Source organism: Megascapheus bottae, chromosome 16 (assembly GCF_031878675.1).
Source record: "Megascapheus bottae isolate mThoBot1 chromosome 16, mThoBot2.hap1, whole genome shotgun sequence".
Classification (NCBI taxonomy): Eukaryota; Metazoa; Chordata; class Mammalia; order Rodentia; family Geomyidae; genus Megascapheus; species Megascapheus bottae.
This window is the reverse complement of record NC_143524.1, coordinates 45,435,799-45,452,572: the sequence shown is the minus strand read 5'-3', so window position 1 is coordinate 45,452,572 and position 16,774 is coordinate 45,435,799. Positions and strand designations below refer to the sequence as shown.

Below are 16,774 nucleotides of genomic sequence, written 5' to 3'. Positions count from 1 at the left end.
TGTGTGTGTGTGTGTGTATTTTCCTGGGGATGCCTCAGGTGCTAAGCACTTGCTCCATCACTGAGCCTCATCTCCTGCCCCACAAATATTTTTCATATCCTACCGGATGCCATAGGGACTATTATAAAATACTTTGGTCACTCCATATACAATACTGTGACTGTGCACTGTGCCTTCTTTGAACTGTGAATTCAACTGGCCACTTCTTCAAGGAACATTTGCTTGAGAGAAATACTGACAGATGAATTATGGCTATGAAGACTTGAGTGTCTGGAAGACTATTTCTCAAAAATGAATACAATAGCTGGGCATTCACTGGGAGCTCTAGCCTATAATCTTGGCTACTCAGGAGGCTGAGATCTGAGGATTGTTTGAAGCCAGCCTGTACAGGAAAATCCATGAGACTCTTATCTCCAATTAACCACCAAAAATGCTGGAAGGGGAGCTGTGGTTCACATGGCAGAGCACTAGCCTTGAACAAAATGCTCAAGGACAACACCCAGGCTCTAAGTTAAAGTTTCAGGATTGGTGTGCACGTGTGAGCACACGTACACATGCGCACACAGAGAATAAAATACATCTGCCATGTTGCCAGCAAGTTGGTAGCATTTATTGTTAATGATAAAATTCAAGCTTTCAAAGAAAAATTAGAATTTAGGAAAACTTATGCTTATCACTGTGAGCTTGACAACTTCCTAACACTTAAAGATGTCTCTGGTGTGATCAGTGATGACATTACTGAATGTGGGGTGTGTGTGTGTGTGTGTGTGTGTGTGTGTGTGTGTGTGTGTGTGTTGAATGCAGGACAGAGTATTTTCCTTTAGCATTTTTTGCTCGAGGTTGTTGCTCTAACATTTGATTCACTTCTCTATTTCCCAGCATTTTTCTGGTTAATTGGAGATAAAAACTCTTTCAGATCTGTCTGCCTTGCAGGGCTTCAAACCACATTCCTCAGATCTCAACCTCCTGAGCAGCTAGTATTGTAGATGTAAACCAAATCTGAATGTGAATATATATATGCTTCCATATGCCACAGGTCCAATCCTTGAAACTCAGGAAACAAAGATATGGGGATCACTGCTCAAACGAGCTCAGGCAGGAAAAAAATCTGTGAAACTCTGTCTCCAATTAACCAACAAAATCTGGGCTGGAGATGTGGTTCAAGTAGTAGAACATCAGCCATAGGCCTCAAGTTCAAATAGAACCAAAGGGGAACATATATATATATATATATATATATATATATATATATATATAGAGAGAGAGAGAGAGAGAGAGAGAGAGAGAGAGAGAGAGAGAGAGAGAGACTGAAAGTTCTTAATATCTGGAAGAGTTGCCTAAACGTTTCCTAATGGAACAATATGCAGTGTTACAACATTATACTTGAGTAAAAGATATATTCTAAACACGAGTCTCATTTTAGTGCATGAAATTTTTATTGAGAGGGTTTCCGATTTTAACTCTCAAAAATCTATCACTTTTTTTTGGCCAGTCCTAGGGCTTGAACTCAGGGCCTGAACACTGTTCTTGGGCTTTCTCAAGGCTAGGGCTCTTCCACTTGTGCCACAGCACCACTTCCAGCTTTTTTTTTTTTCTATGTATTTGGTATCAAGGAATCAAACCCCGGGTCTTCATGCAAGTAAAACAAGCACTCTACCAGCAGGCCAAACTCCTGGCCCAGAAACTAACACTTTTTGAGCTTTTGTTGGTAGCAAAGCAGAACAGCCACAGTTATTTGAAAAGGAAAGCTATCTTTTAAAATCATTTTTTTTCATTATGTTATTGTGCTTGTTTTTTTAAAAATTAAATATCATTTTAATTAAACACAAATACTTTAAATGCAGCCATGTTAAATTACAATAATGTAAATGACAACTAGATAGAAGCAATATAAGTAGAAGTTCTTTTCGGTTCTCAATTTTTAGATATGAAAGCAAGTCTTGAAGCTACAAGTTTTGAACTTAGTATCACTGCAGTAATAAATCTTGAGCAGCAGGGGGCAGCACAGCCAGACAAATGAAGACAGTTTTCTAAAGACGTTGAACGCTTGATCGGTGTGACCCATGCCCCGTGTTGGAGACACAGAAGTAAATTGGATATATGGACCTAGTAGATCCTGAAACTGGCACACTTAGATGAGTGTCCAAAGGTACTGATATCATGTCCCGGACACTACCCTGCTTGATGCCCCCCTGCACGGTCCTGTTGGAGCCCTGGAAGAGGCCAGATCCTATTGTCTAGGTTAGGGCCATTCCTGGCCTAACCCTGTCCTCCTGTCCTCTGTCCTTAGCATGACACCTGACTTTCTCCCTCCATATGACAGAATTGACATTGGTCTGTTGACTGTGGTCTCCCCTGACATTCCAGGTCCTCAGGCCTCACTGCCTAAACATTCCGCCTCATTGAATCGGCGTTTTGCTGGTTATTTGGAAATAGCGTCTCATGGATTTTTCTGCCTGGGCTGGCTTTGAGCTTCGACCTTCAGATCTCAGTCTCCTGAGTTGCTAGGATTACAGGTACGAGCTGCCAGCACCCAGCTGGAAGGCCTTGTTCGTAACTGGTAACCGAGGTCCTGAAAATGAGTACCTGTCTGTGAGGAGCAGGGAGGGCCTATCTCACAGAGGGCCTTAAGCCTCCTCATGGCCCCCCCACTGTTCAGGCACAGAGGAGGTAGTGGGGCTCACAGAAGAGGCTAGTGTTTCCCCATCCGCCTGCAGTCAGCCCAGTCCTCTGTCACTGTCAACGTAACCCCCAAATCACCAGTCCCCTCAGTTCACAAGACCCTCACCCCTTTAGAGGAGCAGAGTGCATGTGTGTGTGTGTGTGTGTGTGTGTGTGTGTGTGTGTGTGTGTGTGTGTGTGTGTAGAGGGGTGGTATTCCAGAAGGCTTCTCTGAGGTGGAGGCGTTAGTCTTGAGAAGAAATGTTCAATAATTGTTTACAGAGCACCTGCTCAGTACGCAGTCTCAGTGTCCAGCTATGAGCCTCAGCAGCAAATAGACAGGTGACCATTTGGTTTCAAGGCTCTTGCCTTTGTAGAAGCAGCGCAGAAAAGAAGAGGGTAGGGAATGAAGGCTCAGGAAGACAGCAGGAGCAGCCACATGGAGAAACTTACAGATCACATCCTGCTTGCTGATTGGCGAGTTGACAGAGGGTGATAATGGAGGGGCTGGAATGCCAGGCTAGGGACATATGTCTTCATCATGCTGCCAGCTCAGATGGAGGAGGCTCTGAGAACCATTACCAAGTTTATTCCAGGCAAAATTGTTATCTTCCAGGCTCAGGTCACTGCAATCCATCTGAGCTACCAGGAACCAACCTCTAGCCCCCAACTCCTGGAACTAGCTGAGATGATTCTTCAGCCACCCCACAGTCTGGAAATCAGCCCCTCACCATCCTCTCCTTGTTCTCCACCCGTTTCGTCCTCATCTCCCTCTCTTCCTCCCTCTATTTCTCTCTCTTTCCCTCTCCCTCTCTCTTTCTTTCTTTTGCCAAACTTAGGGCTTGAACGCAGAGCCTGGGTGCTGTCCCTGAGCTTTTCTTCTTTCTTTTTCTTTTTTTTGCTAGTCTTGGGGCTTGAACTCAGGGCCTGAGCTTGGGCTTTCTTAAGGCTAGCTCTCTACCACCTGAGCCACAGCACCACTTCCGCCTTTTTCTATGTATGTGGTACTGAGGAATTGAACCCGGGTCATCCTGCATGCTAAGCAAGCACGCTACCACTAGGCCAAACTCCCAGCCCAGCTTTTTTTCTTTTGCTCAAAGTTGGCATTCTATGGGGCCGGGAGTTTGACCTAGTGGTTAAAGTGCTTGCCTAGCATGCATGAAGACCCGGGTTCGATTCCTCGGTACCACATATAGAAAAAAAGCCGGAAGTGGTGCTGAGGCTCAAGTGGTAGAGCTCTAGCCTTGAGAAAGTCCAAGGACAGTGCTCAGGCCCTGAGCTCAAGCCCAGGACTGGCAAAAAAAAAAAAAAGAAAGTTGGCATTCTACCACTTGAGCCACAGCTTTACTGCTGGCTCTTTTTGTTATTAATTGGACACGAATTTCATGGAATTTCTTGCCTGGATTACCCTTGAACCACCATCCTCAGGTCTCAGCCTCCTGAGTAGCTAGGATTACAGACATGAGCTACCTAGTGCCCAGTTTCTTCCTTGTTCTGCCCAACAGGCCCTCAGATTGCCTTGTGGACTCTAATAAAGGAAACAGCAGCCTGTAGGCTAAAGTCCCACAAGCCCCTAGCCTTCTTCTTCAGGCAGGCCCCATGCATATCTTGTGCTTCTTGATCTGTGTTTAAGTTACTTGCTTTTCTGCCAAACTCCATCTTTTTCATATCATCATGTGGCTTTAAAACTTTCCTTCTGACAGGTGGTGAGTCCAAAGTCAGGGCTATTCAAAGCTTGAAATGCATCTTGCTAGGTTCTGAATCATAAGCAAACTCCAGGAGAGTTTGGGGTTCTTTGAAAAATGTTTGAACTTCTTCGTGGCTGGCCCCTCTGACTCTCTAGACTTTCCAATAGATTCTAATAGTGGCCTCCTCTCTGGCCACTTTAGGCATCTTTCACTTTTCTGGGTTATTCCATTGAGCAAAGCTCTCCCTTACTGCCAGGGTTTTGTCTAGATCATAGTCCATTCCTTCTTAGCCTAGCTTAATGCTTCTGGCCTGCCCATCATTGTCTCAGGATAATCTCTGCTGACCAGAGGAGGCCAGAGTTCCCCAGAGGTGTTTCTCTGATTCCAAGTGCCTATTCTATCTGTTCTTCCATCCTCTGATGTTGGCTTTCTGCCCAGTCCCCTCTGCTAAGCCACAGCATCTGGTATTTTATTGCTTGTCCCCCCCCCCCCCCCACCCATGGGTGAGAACCAGAGGTTCAACCACCTTTCAAAGCCATACAGCTGCCCCGGGAATTCGATTAATTGATGGGTAGAATCTTGAGCCAGCTGTAGGATCCCACGACTGGCACACGGCCTCTCTGTGCTTGGGCCTCCTCCGCACTGTAATGGGACTGGAGTGAGGCTTACAGAGAAGCTGTACTGAGCAGGTCCAATCCCCTGACTCCCCAGGGCAATTAGTGGCTTTTACATTGCCCACACATTGCACACTCATTCATACATCAAGCCTCTCCAATGTCTGCTGAGTGCTGGAGATAGAGGATAAAGACACCGCTCCCACACGAAGGCGCGGGCGTGGGGAGAGCCCACAGCCCGCAGACACATCACGATTTGTGGTGTGTTGTCCTCAGATACCTCGGCTCTTGATTTCGTCTTTTAAAAACTGCCATGCTTCTTTCCAGCCAAGGACGCTAGGAAAAGGGAAGTGTGGCAGAGAGATCTGCTCTTTTATGTTCAAAAACTTTTCACCGCTTCCTAAAAATCTGAATATTTCATAGCTCTCAACTCTGCGCACTGAGCCCTAGAAGGCGGGGAGGAGCAAGAAGCGGGCAGCCGAGGCACCGCCACCGAGGCGGTCCCCACCCCGGGGCCCCCAGCCTGGAGTATCCCACTAGGCCTCTAGGCTGCCTCGCCCAGGCCCATCACAGGCCTCACGCCTGAACCCCGGACAATCCAGCTCTTCCAGCCGGATCCCTTTGATGTCCCTTCCGCAGCTCCATTGTCTTCTCTGCAGCCGCACCACCCCGTTCTGCCCCGCCCTGTCCGAGGTAAGGTCCACGTTCCGCAGAGCTCCGCCTCCTTTCCACTCTCTGATTGGCTCCTGCTGCCGGACGGCTGGCGCGGGGGGGGGGGTGAGAACCCACGAAGGAGAGCAGGCGCGCGCCCCGCCCTGGTCCGTGGCCGCGGGGGCGTGGCCTCCGGTGGCCCCGCCCCATGGGCGTGGCCACACTCTCCGGCCCCTGGGCGTGGGGCGGCGCTCGCTCGGCTCACCTCGGCTGGGCTCGGCGGATCTTCGGCCGCGGCTCCGGCGGGGGCGGGCGGCGAGGATGACAGCGGCGAGGGTGGCAGCGGTTGCGGCTCGGGGCTGAGCGCTGCGAACCTGAGCCGGAAAGAGGAGGAAGTGGAGCTGCGGCCGGGAGCTCCGGAGTCAGCCGCCGCGCTCTGGCGGGGCGAACCGCGTCTTCACCCGAGAAGACTTCACCGCGGGGCTCCAGCCGCCGCGCCTCCCCGCCGGCGCCTGCCCTGCCCTGCCCTGCCCGTCCCGGCTCCGGGTCTCGTGCCCAGACTCTCCCAGCCCCGCGGTGCGGAGCGGACTGTCGAGACGTTCGAGCCCCGGTCTTGACCCGGTGCGCCAGGGCCAGGCGTCCCCGGCCCCGCCGGCGTGGCAGGTTCGTTCCCAGCCTTTCTGTCAGCGCGTCCTCCGCCCCGGGGTCGGCGCCAGGTGGCCGGAGCCCCTGGGAGGGCAGAGGAGTCCGGACATCCCGGGCCTCCGGATCCACGAGAACCGAACCTGCAGCGGCCTCGGACCGACCTGCTCGGGACTTGGATCCGAGCGAGCGCCTGGGAAGCCCCGGCAGGGGTCCAGCGCCCTGTGAGGGGTCTCACGGCGGGCCGGGCGGCCCGGTCGAGCCACCGGGCTGATCCGCCGGCCGAAGCCAAGGACTCAGCAGCGCTTGTCCCGGAGAGGGCGCGGGGGACCCTTCCTCCCCGCGGCCGGCGAGGGCAGAGCCTGCAGGTGAGAGCCCCGGATGCGCGGCGGGAGCGGGACCCGGCGCGGCAGGGCCCCGGGCGGGCCCAGGGCGTGGAGGGGTCCCCGGAGAGGCTGAAGCTGGCTGGGAGAGGGCGCGAACAAGGGAGAAGAGGGGGGAAAGAGCACCCATTGAGCGCCCATTGTGTGCAGGTCCGTGCCCCACCCTTGCACAGATGGTTCTTCATTGAAAGCGTAGGGTACCTCCTGAGGTAGAAAATGGTGTGTATTGTTATTGGAGCTGGCCGCTGGGGAAACTGAGGCTTAGCCGGGCTGAGGGTTGCCGCTCCCTTTTGCTCTGGAGATCGGGCTGGAGAGGACAGAGAGGATCTAAAGAGAGAAAGAGCGCCGTCCTGACCTGAGTGGGAGAAGAAAGGAAGTGGGTAGACTGCCTGAGAGTGGCAAGGTGGGGCACTGGGCCATCTAAGCATTGGTCTGAGACTGAGGAGGTGCCTTCCCCCTGCTTCTCACTCCTTGGGCTCTTCACCTCCCAGAGAAGGTGACCCAGAGTTGAGGGCAGAGATGGGAAGCTTCCCAGTTCAAAGCTTTTCTCCCCGGGGGGCCCAGGATGGGTAGGGACTCCCCCCCTGTCCCTGACAGTACCAGGCTTCAGGGTCAACAAGCAAACTGGAACCCCTGAGATGCTGCTTATTGTTAGGGAGCTTACAGGGGGTCTGCAGAAGCTGGAGGAGACATGGCCTCTCAGCACACACCTGGCTCACCTCCTAAATACTACTAATGGGGAAACTGAGGACTGTTCCCTGGAGGTGGCAGTTGCCCCAGGGTCTAAAGCCACTAAGTAACTAAGTCAGAAGTAGGCTTGAAAAAACTTTCCCAACATCCTTCAAAGTGCCCACTCTCCTCTCCTATTTTAGTATCCTGCTCCTGATGAGGTTAAGTGACCATGCCTTAGACTGCTGGGAGAGTGTGTGGTTGGTACTGGGGCCTGAGACACGCCTCCAGCCCTATAGCCTTTGGCCCAGATTAAAGGCTTGACCTCAATCTCTCTTGGGCAGAGGAACCTGCAAGATCCCTCTAGTCCAGGAGGGGAGGGAGAGTTGGTTCCAGGTCTTAAGACTGAGGTTGCCAGGGCTGGGGGCAGTGCCAGGTGTCTTAATTCCCAGGCAGGGCTTCCTTCTGTTGCCCTCTGAGGTGTTATGAAAGAGGCTGGCATGGATTCTGTGGGCGCTTGTTTGGGTTGGGGTAGGGCGGAGGACTTATGGCCTTGGTCTGGGCTCTGTGGCCTTGACTGGGGACTAGTTAACCCTTGCTAGGCTAGCTCCCAGAAGTCCAGGGAAAATCACCTTGGAAAACCCCTAGGAGGCGGAGCAGATGAGTGCAGACTGGAAGGTTAGAGGGGTTAGAGGAGTTGGGGGGCCCAGGAGGTGACCAAGGGGCTTGGGATTCCCCCTTCTCTACCTCTGTCAAATCCTTATAATAATCTTTGTATTTAAACAAAGCCCCTCTTTGATGAACTAATTTCACACCTGTGATCTCATTTCATGGTATGGTAGGAAGAGTCTGGAACCTAGAGTGAGGCAAAGCAAGGTTGGGGGAGTCTTCTGGTGTTTCTTGGTTGCATTATTTGGAAAGTGGGGGCCAAGGCAGGCTATGTATTACCTGCCCAGATAGTGAGGCCTTCCTATTGGCAAACTTTCAGAAAGAAGTTTGTTTTTTGTTTGTTTTTGTTTGCTGGTCCTGAGGCTTGAACTCAAGGCCTGGGTTTCTTTTGCTCAAGGCTAGCAAAGTGGTAACTTGATCCACAGCCACTTCCAGCTTTTTTGAGTGGTATATTGGGGAGAAAAGTCTCATGGACTGGTTTTGAACCTCAGTCCTCAGATCTCAGACTCCTGAGTAGCTGGGATTACGGGTGTGAGGCACTGGAGCCTGGCTAGGCTTGTTCTTAATGTCTGTTTTCTTTTTTTGGTGGAAGACTGAAGACCACACAGGTAAAAACCACTTACTCAGGACCTCTGAGTTTGCTTTTTCAACTACTTGGGTGCCAACTGCCTACCACGTGGTTTGGAAGTTACCCAGATAAGGTCTAAAGAGATAATAAGCTGAGGGTGTAGCTCAGTAGTAGTTTTGCCTAGTATGTGCAAGGACTTGGGTTGGAGTCTGAGCATCTGAGCACTGTAGGAGGGGCGGAGACAGAGATATACCGTGCCTGATCAAATATGTTTCCTTCCCTATGAAGAAAAGGAAGCAGGAGTTTTGACCAGGAAGTCTGGGAAATTCTCAGACTTGCCTGAAATGAGAGGGCAGATTACTTACTGTTTGCAGGCTGGGAGACCTGACTTTGCTGAGCTCAGGCTTATGTATAGGTCAGACTTCACTGGGCCACCTCTCTTAGTCTCACAGTCTTGCAGTCTGCTTAGGGACCCTTGCAAGGGACTCCTGGATTCTGACAATAACACATCCCTGTGGCTTCCTGTGGGGGTGCCATGGAGGAGAGAGTTGGTATGCATTCCTTTGGGCCCATTGTTTGGCTTCCCAAGGTACTAGGTATATTGAATAATTTATTGCTCCTATCACTGAGAGGTAGGCTAGGGAAATAACTGTGTTCATTCAAGCTGCTGACCCTCAGTAGAAGCATGGAATGGTTCCTGTATATGTGGTTAGTCTAGGATGAAGAGTGAGTATAGAGGAAGGCGCGGGGCAGTGAGTGGCCCGTTGCTAACCTTCTTCTGTTAAAGGCCAGATGGATCTATAATAAACAATAGCTACTTGGTGATCTTCTGTTTCCAAAGAGGTGGGGAGAGCAGGTAAGGATGAGGATAAAGTGTAGGAGGGTGGTGGGGGAGACTCAGGGACTATAGTAATGAAAATATTTGGTGGAGGGGGGTGGTGTCTAGACTAGAACTTGCATAGAGTAAGAGACTGAATTCTGGTTCTACTATCTGAGAGCCTGGGGACAAGACACCTGAACCCACCTAGCCTGACTACCCTCTTTGTATAATTAACATAGCAATACCTACTTCTCTAGAAGGTTACCTGTGTACTGCACACAGCCCCAATTATTCTTAGCAAAGAGGCACTTCCCCATGAGCATGCAGCACAGAGTGGGCCAGGGGTGGTGGAGATGGGAAGGTACGGTAAACACATGGGAAAGACTCAGGTTAGCGACAGTGGGGCTAAGTTTCTTGGGTTAGCAGTGAGGAATGAGATGAAAAGGCATGAGCGATCACATGGGAATGTGGGCCAGAATTCAGGTTTCAGAGAGCATCAGGGAGGTTCCCCCTTAGAGGCCTTTATAGCTCCCCGCACTTCCTCTGCAAGAGGCAAGCCAGGCCAGGCCCTTGGTTGTATCATTCAAGTCCTTGCCCACTAGATCCACTGTGTGGCCTCAGGCTTGGAGTCCACCATCATCTTCTAAATACATAAATGTGGCCTTACTACTGTCCCTGTGCTTGTGGGGAGTGCCTCTTGTTTTGCACACCTCTTACCTGTTTACGTTCTTGTGTGCCTCAGCCTGACTGGGTGTCACATTCTCCCACAAACATTTCTGCATCACTTACCTAAGCATGGCCCTTCTACATCTCTTAACATTTAATAGGAATAGTCATAATACCTCCCTACCTTCTGCAACATTCTACAGTTTGTAAAATGCACCTTTACATTTAGTAATAATATAACAATGATATTAGCAATAGTTAATACCCTTGCATGTTTATTATGAGCTGGACAATATACTGAGTACTTTAGAGACCTTCCTATTCACATTAATTCTGGGAAGTAGCTACTGTCATTGCCTGAGATTGGGACTCAGAGAAGTGCATTGTATTGCTCAAGGTCACATAGCTAGACTGTAGAGAGCAGGAAGTCAATCTGCATCTTTTTGAGTTGGCAATCTGTGCTTTTCTCTGTCAATGAATGGACAGCCATTGAGCTTTTCTGAGATATTGTGTGTGTGTGTGTGTGTGTGTGTGTGTGTGTGTGTGTGTGTGTGTCTGAGACTTGAACTTAAGGCTGTCTCCGAGCTTTTTAGTGCAAGGCTAGTGCTCTACCCCTCTGAGCCACAGCGCCACTTTTGGGTTTTGGTGGTTAGTGGGAGATTAGAGTCTCACAACTTGAACTTTCACCCCCAGGCTGGCTTTGAACTGGAACCCTCAGATCTCAACCTCCTGAGTAGCTAGGATTACAGGTGTGAGCCTCAAGGGCCCCCGGCTTTTAGGAGATAGTCTATGTGCACTCCATTCAGTACCTTGAAAGCATTCTTTGCATGAGAAGAACCTGGAGCCTTCCTCCCAAGGCTAGAGAAGGGAAATGCTGGCCCAAGTATGGGGCCTGAAAAGGAACCCTTGGCCCTGGGCCCTGTACTGGCTGGCAGGTGACCTGTGGTGAATCAGCCCTCCCTGTGGTCACATTTGTCCACATCCATGGTGAGCATCTCCTGCCTTCCACAGTGTCCTTCATGACCCTGGCAGCAGGAGGAGGAGACCATAGCATAGGGCCAGAGGATGTGGTGTAACACGCAGCTGTGATTTTGACCTGGCCTCTGTCCGACCAACAGGCACTGTGGTCACTCAAAGAAGTGCGCTGGCCTGGGATGCAGGCAGCATGGTCATTAGCTGTGATTGGGAGCTGCCTGGGCCAAGCCAAGTTGGCAGAACTGGAGGCTGGCTAGCCTGGCCACTGCAGGAGTTATTGGCAAGGCAGTTGGCTGAGTAGCAGCGTCAGCTCCTTTTGCTACCTCTAGGTACACACCAGGCCCAAAGTTTTGTGGGCCACAGCTTGTCCTTTCTTCTGTGGTGGCTTCTAGTAGAGAGACCAGGCCAGCAAAGTCCTGTGAGGCCTGGAGACACCTTTATTGAGAAACCTCTAAGACTCCTTTCAAGCAGGTGGCACCCAACCCTCTTTTGCTGTACTGATAGATCTGTAACTTCCACTTGCCAACTGCAGTAGGAAGGAGGCGGGGTACTGTCCTTGCCAGCCTGGCAGGATTAGTCTCTTCCATCTCCACTCCAAGTGCCAGGCAGTGTATCTGGCACGAAGTAGCCAGGGGAGGTAGTACAAACTGCCCCGGGACCACCCGGGACCGCTGTTGTTCAATGTTTGCACCTGTTTCTTTACTAAAAACTAGACTGGTAATAACAGTCTGTGAGGGCTTAAGAAGATGAAGGGAGAGTTGCCCGCTGAGGTCTGGCACACAGATGGCTCTATCAGTTCCCTCTAGCCTTGCTCCCTCATTGGCCTTGTGAATTAGTGACTCAGGAGCCCCTCGCAGAACTCAGTGAGTGAAGCCGGAGGGAGGGTATGGCAGGTGGAAGGGAGGACTTCTCTGAAAGATTTCTTGCAATGTGACATTAGTGAGCAGTAGTGCTTGAGTGGGCAATGAGGGACCTTATTCTGGGCTCAGGGCGGGGAGCAGGACTGTGATGCCCAGGAGCCTGGGTGGGTGTCTTTTCTGTCCTGGGCAGCAGAAATGATGCAGTTGGGCGAGGCCATTTGGGATCCAGCCAGCAGATGCTGGGCAGAAGCTTTCCTTCTTAAAATGGGGAGGGAGGTGGCATTCTTTTGGCCCTACTTCTATACACTCAATCACATTCAACCACAGTGGGACACCACTGCTGAAGCTGGCCTGTGGGGAGACAGACTTGGAACAGATAAACTGCTAACACTGTCAGATTGAGAGGAGTGAGCGTCTGAGCTAAGCACTGTGGGCCTCAGCTGTCCTATCTGTAAGATGGTTCTCAGGATGTTTCATAGTACTATTTCGTAGTGGACTTGAGCTGTTGTTCCCTGCTGAGGGATGGGTGTTGGAATGGATTGTGGGCACAGCATTGCTGCTGACAGAAATACATGAATGAATGAACAGCCTGGGAGGGAGGAAAGGCCACTGGAGCAATGACAATGCAGAATGTAGCAAGGCGGGCCGGCACTGGGTGGGCCAGAATAGAGTGGGGAGGGATTTGGGGCAGGCTTCCTGGAGGAAGTAGTGCTTTGGATGCTGAGCTCTGGTACACTGAGGTCTGCCCTGTGAATGCCATCACAGGGGGCTCAGAAGATGGTCCGTCCCTAGAGAAGCTGGCAAGAGTGAGGCTAGGGTGGACACAGGACTGCTGGGCTTTGAAACTCTCTTCCTGTTACCCTGCTGGCTCAGCCTGTAACATTCTTCTCCAAGGACAGGAGGAGGGCCAACAGGCAGGTGGGGAGGAAGTAGGGGCTGCAGGCCTCAGAGGCCCAACTCTTCCCAGGCCAGGAGGCCAGACCTCCTACAGAAAACAATGAACAGGCCTGCTTTGAGTTCTTTTATCTTCCTGCTCCCATTGCAGCCAGAGGGGTCTCTAGCTTTCATCCTGCAGCTGGTTAGCTTTTGAACATTCTGAAAAAACAATAACAATCCACAAAGGAACATCTCACTCTCCCACCCAGGAAGCTCAAAGAGAAAGTTTTCTCCCATCTACAAGGGAGCCAGAATCCCACCCCCCAATCCACCCCTACTCCCAAATATCCTAAAGAAGCTCACCCAGAGCTTTTCTCTGTCCCTCTCAGAAACTCCTTGTCCAGAGAAACATAGGGTGGGAAGATTTTGTGGTGAAACTGGGTTTCATGGTACCCATGCTCTCAACATCTTTTTCAAGCCTTGGTTTTCCTCTTCTGGAAAATGGGGATAGAAACAGTTTCTGTCGGATATGAGGCCATGCACAGAAAGCACAGTGCCTGACACGTCACCGTTGTGCGGTGAAAGGTCACATTGTTGGCCTGGATCCAGACCCTGGACTCCCTGCCTCAGACACCTGCGCCAGATTTCCAGGATTGCGGCTGAGTGGGGGAAGGGATCACATCTAGTCTGGAGGCCCTTCCCATTAGCCCCTGTCTCTGGAAGGGATAAGCAAAGCAGCAAGCATTTTGTTTTGCTTGGTTTTATTTCAGTGGTCAAAGTGTCAGACTCTCCAGAACAATGAAGCCTTGTGCAGACCTGCTTGTTTTCCAACCCAGACACCCAACTGCATTGCCCACTTGGGGCCCATCCCACCTGTGAGAACTGAAGAATGTTGGGGAGGTGTATTGTAGGGTTTTGTTTTCCATCTTGGGGAAGGTATCGGGGGCCATCAGAGGCCTCTGTGCAATTCTTTACCGATAACTGACCATACTCAAGTCAGCCACCTGCACCAAGAGCCAGCTCAATAATTTCAGTGTGGCTCAAACAGGTTTCAGAGACAAAAAAAAAATATGTGTGTTACTCCTGGCTTTATCACTTGCCTGCAAGTCATTTGTCTCTATCAGCATCAGTGTCTGTCCTATCCAGTACATAACTAGGATGGACTGCCTTGGCTTGACTGAAAAGCAAATAATATTCTTAGAGGGTAAAGCTGAGAACTGGGAGAGGGAGCTGAGCCCTCCTCTGATCTCCTCTGGCTCCTTTTCCATGTGCTCAGCCAAACCCTTGTCACATGCGTTCTTCCAGTGGCTGCTCTTTGATAAGGTCTTCCTTCCATTTGAACTTAAGAGAAGGCTGAGGATCAGTTGGGAGAAGACTGCCAAAGGAGAGACTAATAGTTAGGCTTCCATTCCTCTGCTGTGTCAAGCTGTAGAAGGGGGAATTGGCACAGGGTATGGCCCAGCCAGGAAAAAAGTGCAACCCCCTGGGCGTGGGGGTAGCAGTAGCTGGAGTAGACCACCAGGGCTAGAGGTGCAAGGGGAGGTAGCCAGCTACAGGGTTCTTGACCTTTCAAAGAGAGACCCAATCAATCCCAAAGTGCTTGCAGGGGATAAATCTCAACTTTCTTCCCTCTTTCTTACAGTCCTTCTTGGCTGGGTAAACTTCCTAGCAGCTGGCACCTCAGGGTCTGCACAGAGAACTATGGAGGCCATAAGCCCATCTACCTCATTAGGCATAATTTATCATTATCTGTTTCAGAGGGGTCCTAGCTCCCCCCAACCCCTCCAAGTCCCAGCAGTTTAATTGCCACAGACCTCTCACAAAGAAGGGATACAGGAGAGGCTTCCAGGGAGCCTAAAGAAGGACATTCTTGTCTTTGGAGTGGGCAAAGGTCACTAGTAGCTTGTATCAAGATTGTTTCACAGCTCCCCCAGCCTAGAGCTGGCCCTAGAAAGCCATTTGTCATGCTCCTTAAGCTGGGTAGCCATTAGTGCCCTGGGAGCAGCCTTATGCTCACATGGGCCTCTGACCACGGAATGCCATATACCACCCTGGCTCAGCCCTTGACTCTGTGAGCCTAGGAGGCCAGCAGAAGAGATGTGCAGCCTGTGATAGAGTCAGGGTCAGGGATAGAAAGAGTGTGTGGGTTGTGCACGGGGCTCCTAAGCAGGGAGAAGATAGCATATCTGGTGCAAGAGCTGACTCTGGACCTATAGGAGGCACAGTTAGGGGATGGGTGTGTGGTTGGAATACCTCACATGGAAAGCACCTGGAAGGCCCTGGGCACCTGACAACACAGAACTCTGTGGCCTGCCACCAGTGAGACCCAATGATTCATTCCAGGCCTATCTCAGGCCTCAGCGACAACCAATGAGATGCTTGTGAGGCCGTGATGGTGTCCCCATCCTTAGAGGGTCCTGAGGACAGAGGTGCATGGGCCTTGTAACCCACAGAGTCCTGGCTCCCAGCTCTGCCTCTTTTGAGAGGCACTTAGTAGACCTCAAACAAATCAGGTAACCTCACAGAGCCCCCAGTGCTTACCCATGAATGAGGGTAGCCACACTTACTTGCCAGGCTGCTTGTAGGCAAAATGATATAATATATGAGATAGCATCTTAAATTTCAGAGGAAGTGCTACAACCACCCTTATCCTACTCCCTACGTCTTTATGTGCCACCCATTCTTTTTAAAAACATTTAAATTATTATTATAAAGGTGATGTATAGAGTGTGCTGTCTATTCTTAATGCATCTTCAGGAAGTTCATTCTTACCTCTGACTGAAGTCCATCATACTGCAACCAGAATGCTTTTTCTCATATGAGGGACTGTAGAGACAGACTGAGCCTACTCTCCATTCAAATGTGCCAGCCAGTGAGTGAGGCAGGGATTAGAGCCACTTGGCTTTCTTTCTATCCTGACATTGAGGCACCAGCTATCAATGTCCAAAGCCTCCTGAACAGGGCAGTGTGAGTGGGTACATCATGCTAACTACACTGTCCCCCTCCCAGCTTGATCCAAGCTCCAGAGGGGTGGTTCTGGAGAGAGCCATGGACTAGGCCTAGAATCCAGCATTCCTCGTACCCTCTGCCTTGCTGTGTGGCCTGAGGCTAGATAGCTACTTCTGTGGGCTGTAGTGGGCTTAAATAATGTCCACCCTCAATGACCCCAGTCTCCCCAATGAAGATATGTACAGTTCTGACTGAAGACCCTTTCCTTGCCTCTGTTCCTCTCGGACCTTAGCCAGCCTGGGAAGAGAGCAGATAGGATCTTACTAATCTAGCAGTGTTAGGTAGGGACTGAGTGGGTTTAGACTGGGGCAGTCAAGGGCAGCTGTGAGTTCAAGGTTAGAGGAGGGATTCCTGGTGGGTAGAATAGTTTCCCTTCTCAATGTAGGGTGATCCTCTGCCAGCCTACCCAGCCAACTCAAGCAACCAGCCTTGTTTGTAGAGGCCCTCCTTGAAGTCAAGACCTATCTTTCATGCCATCTGCTTTAGTCCCTGGTTAAATTTTGCCATCCTGAGAGTGGAAAGCCAGGAGCCCAAAGAAGTGGAAGGCCTGACCCACAAGGGACCTAGGAGCAGCTCCCCTGGCACCTGGGCCAGGCCGTCCCCAGGCAGCGGGGAAGCACTGGAAAGCTAGATGCTCCTGAGCTGGTGATCTTCTGGGCTGGGGAGGGGCTGCGCACTTTGCGTGCTGTGGTGGGGAGACGTTGGCAGGGGCTGTGGCATTGATCTCTCCCAGGGAGGCAGCTGGCCAAGGAATGCAGGAGGTGGAGGGATCAGGAGCCCAGGAGTTCTGGGTGCAGCCAGTTCTCAGTGCCCCTGTGAACTTGAGTGTTTGGTTTCATGGAGGAATCAAGACTGATTTCTTGTTGCCCTTGGATACATCCAAATCTAACTTTACAAAGCATTTTCTTATCTAAGATGTCACCAAATCCTCAGGAGAAGTTGTTTGTGTGGGAGAGCAGGGGAAGGTGAGATGGAGAAGCAGATACCTGGGATTTCTTTGTGACTCTCATTCACAGCCTGGCC

At 50.9% G+C, this 16,774-nt stretch overlaps 1 protein-coding gene across 2 annotated transcripts in view; it reads left to right on the top strand.

Annotated features, from left to right (window-relative positions):
• The first annotated feature begins 5,916 nt into the window (after positions 1-5,916).
• Gdpd5 (glycerophosphodiester phosphodiesterase domain containing 5) overlaps positions 5,917-16,774 on the top strand; it is an 82,807-nt gene continuing 71,949 nt past the window's right edge. For both annotated transcript variants that reach the window (XM_090348435.1, XM_090348434.1), the window contains exon 1: positions 5,917-6,624. The gene's annotated coding sequence lies outside the window, so the exon portion shown is untranslated. The remainder of the gene's footprint in view (positions 6,625-16,774) is intronic.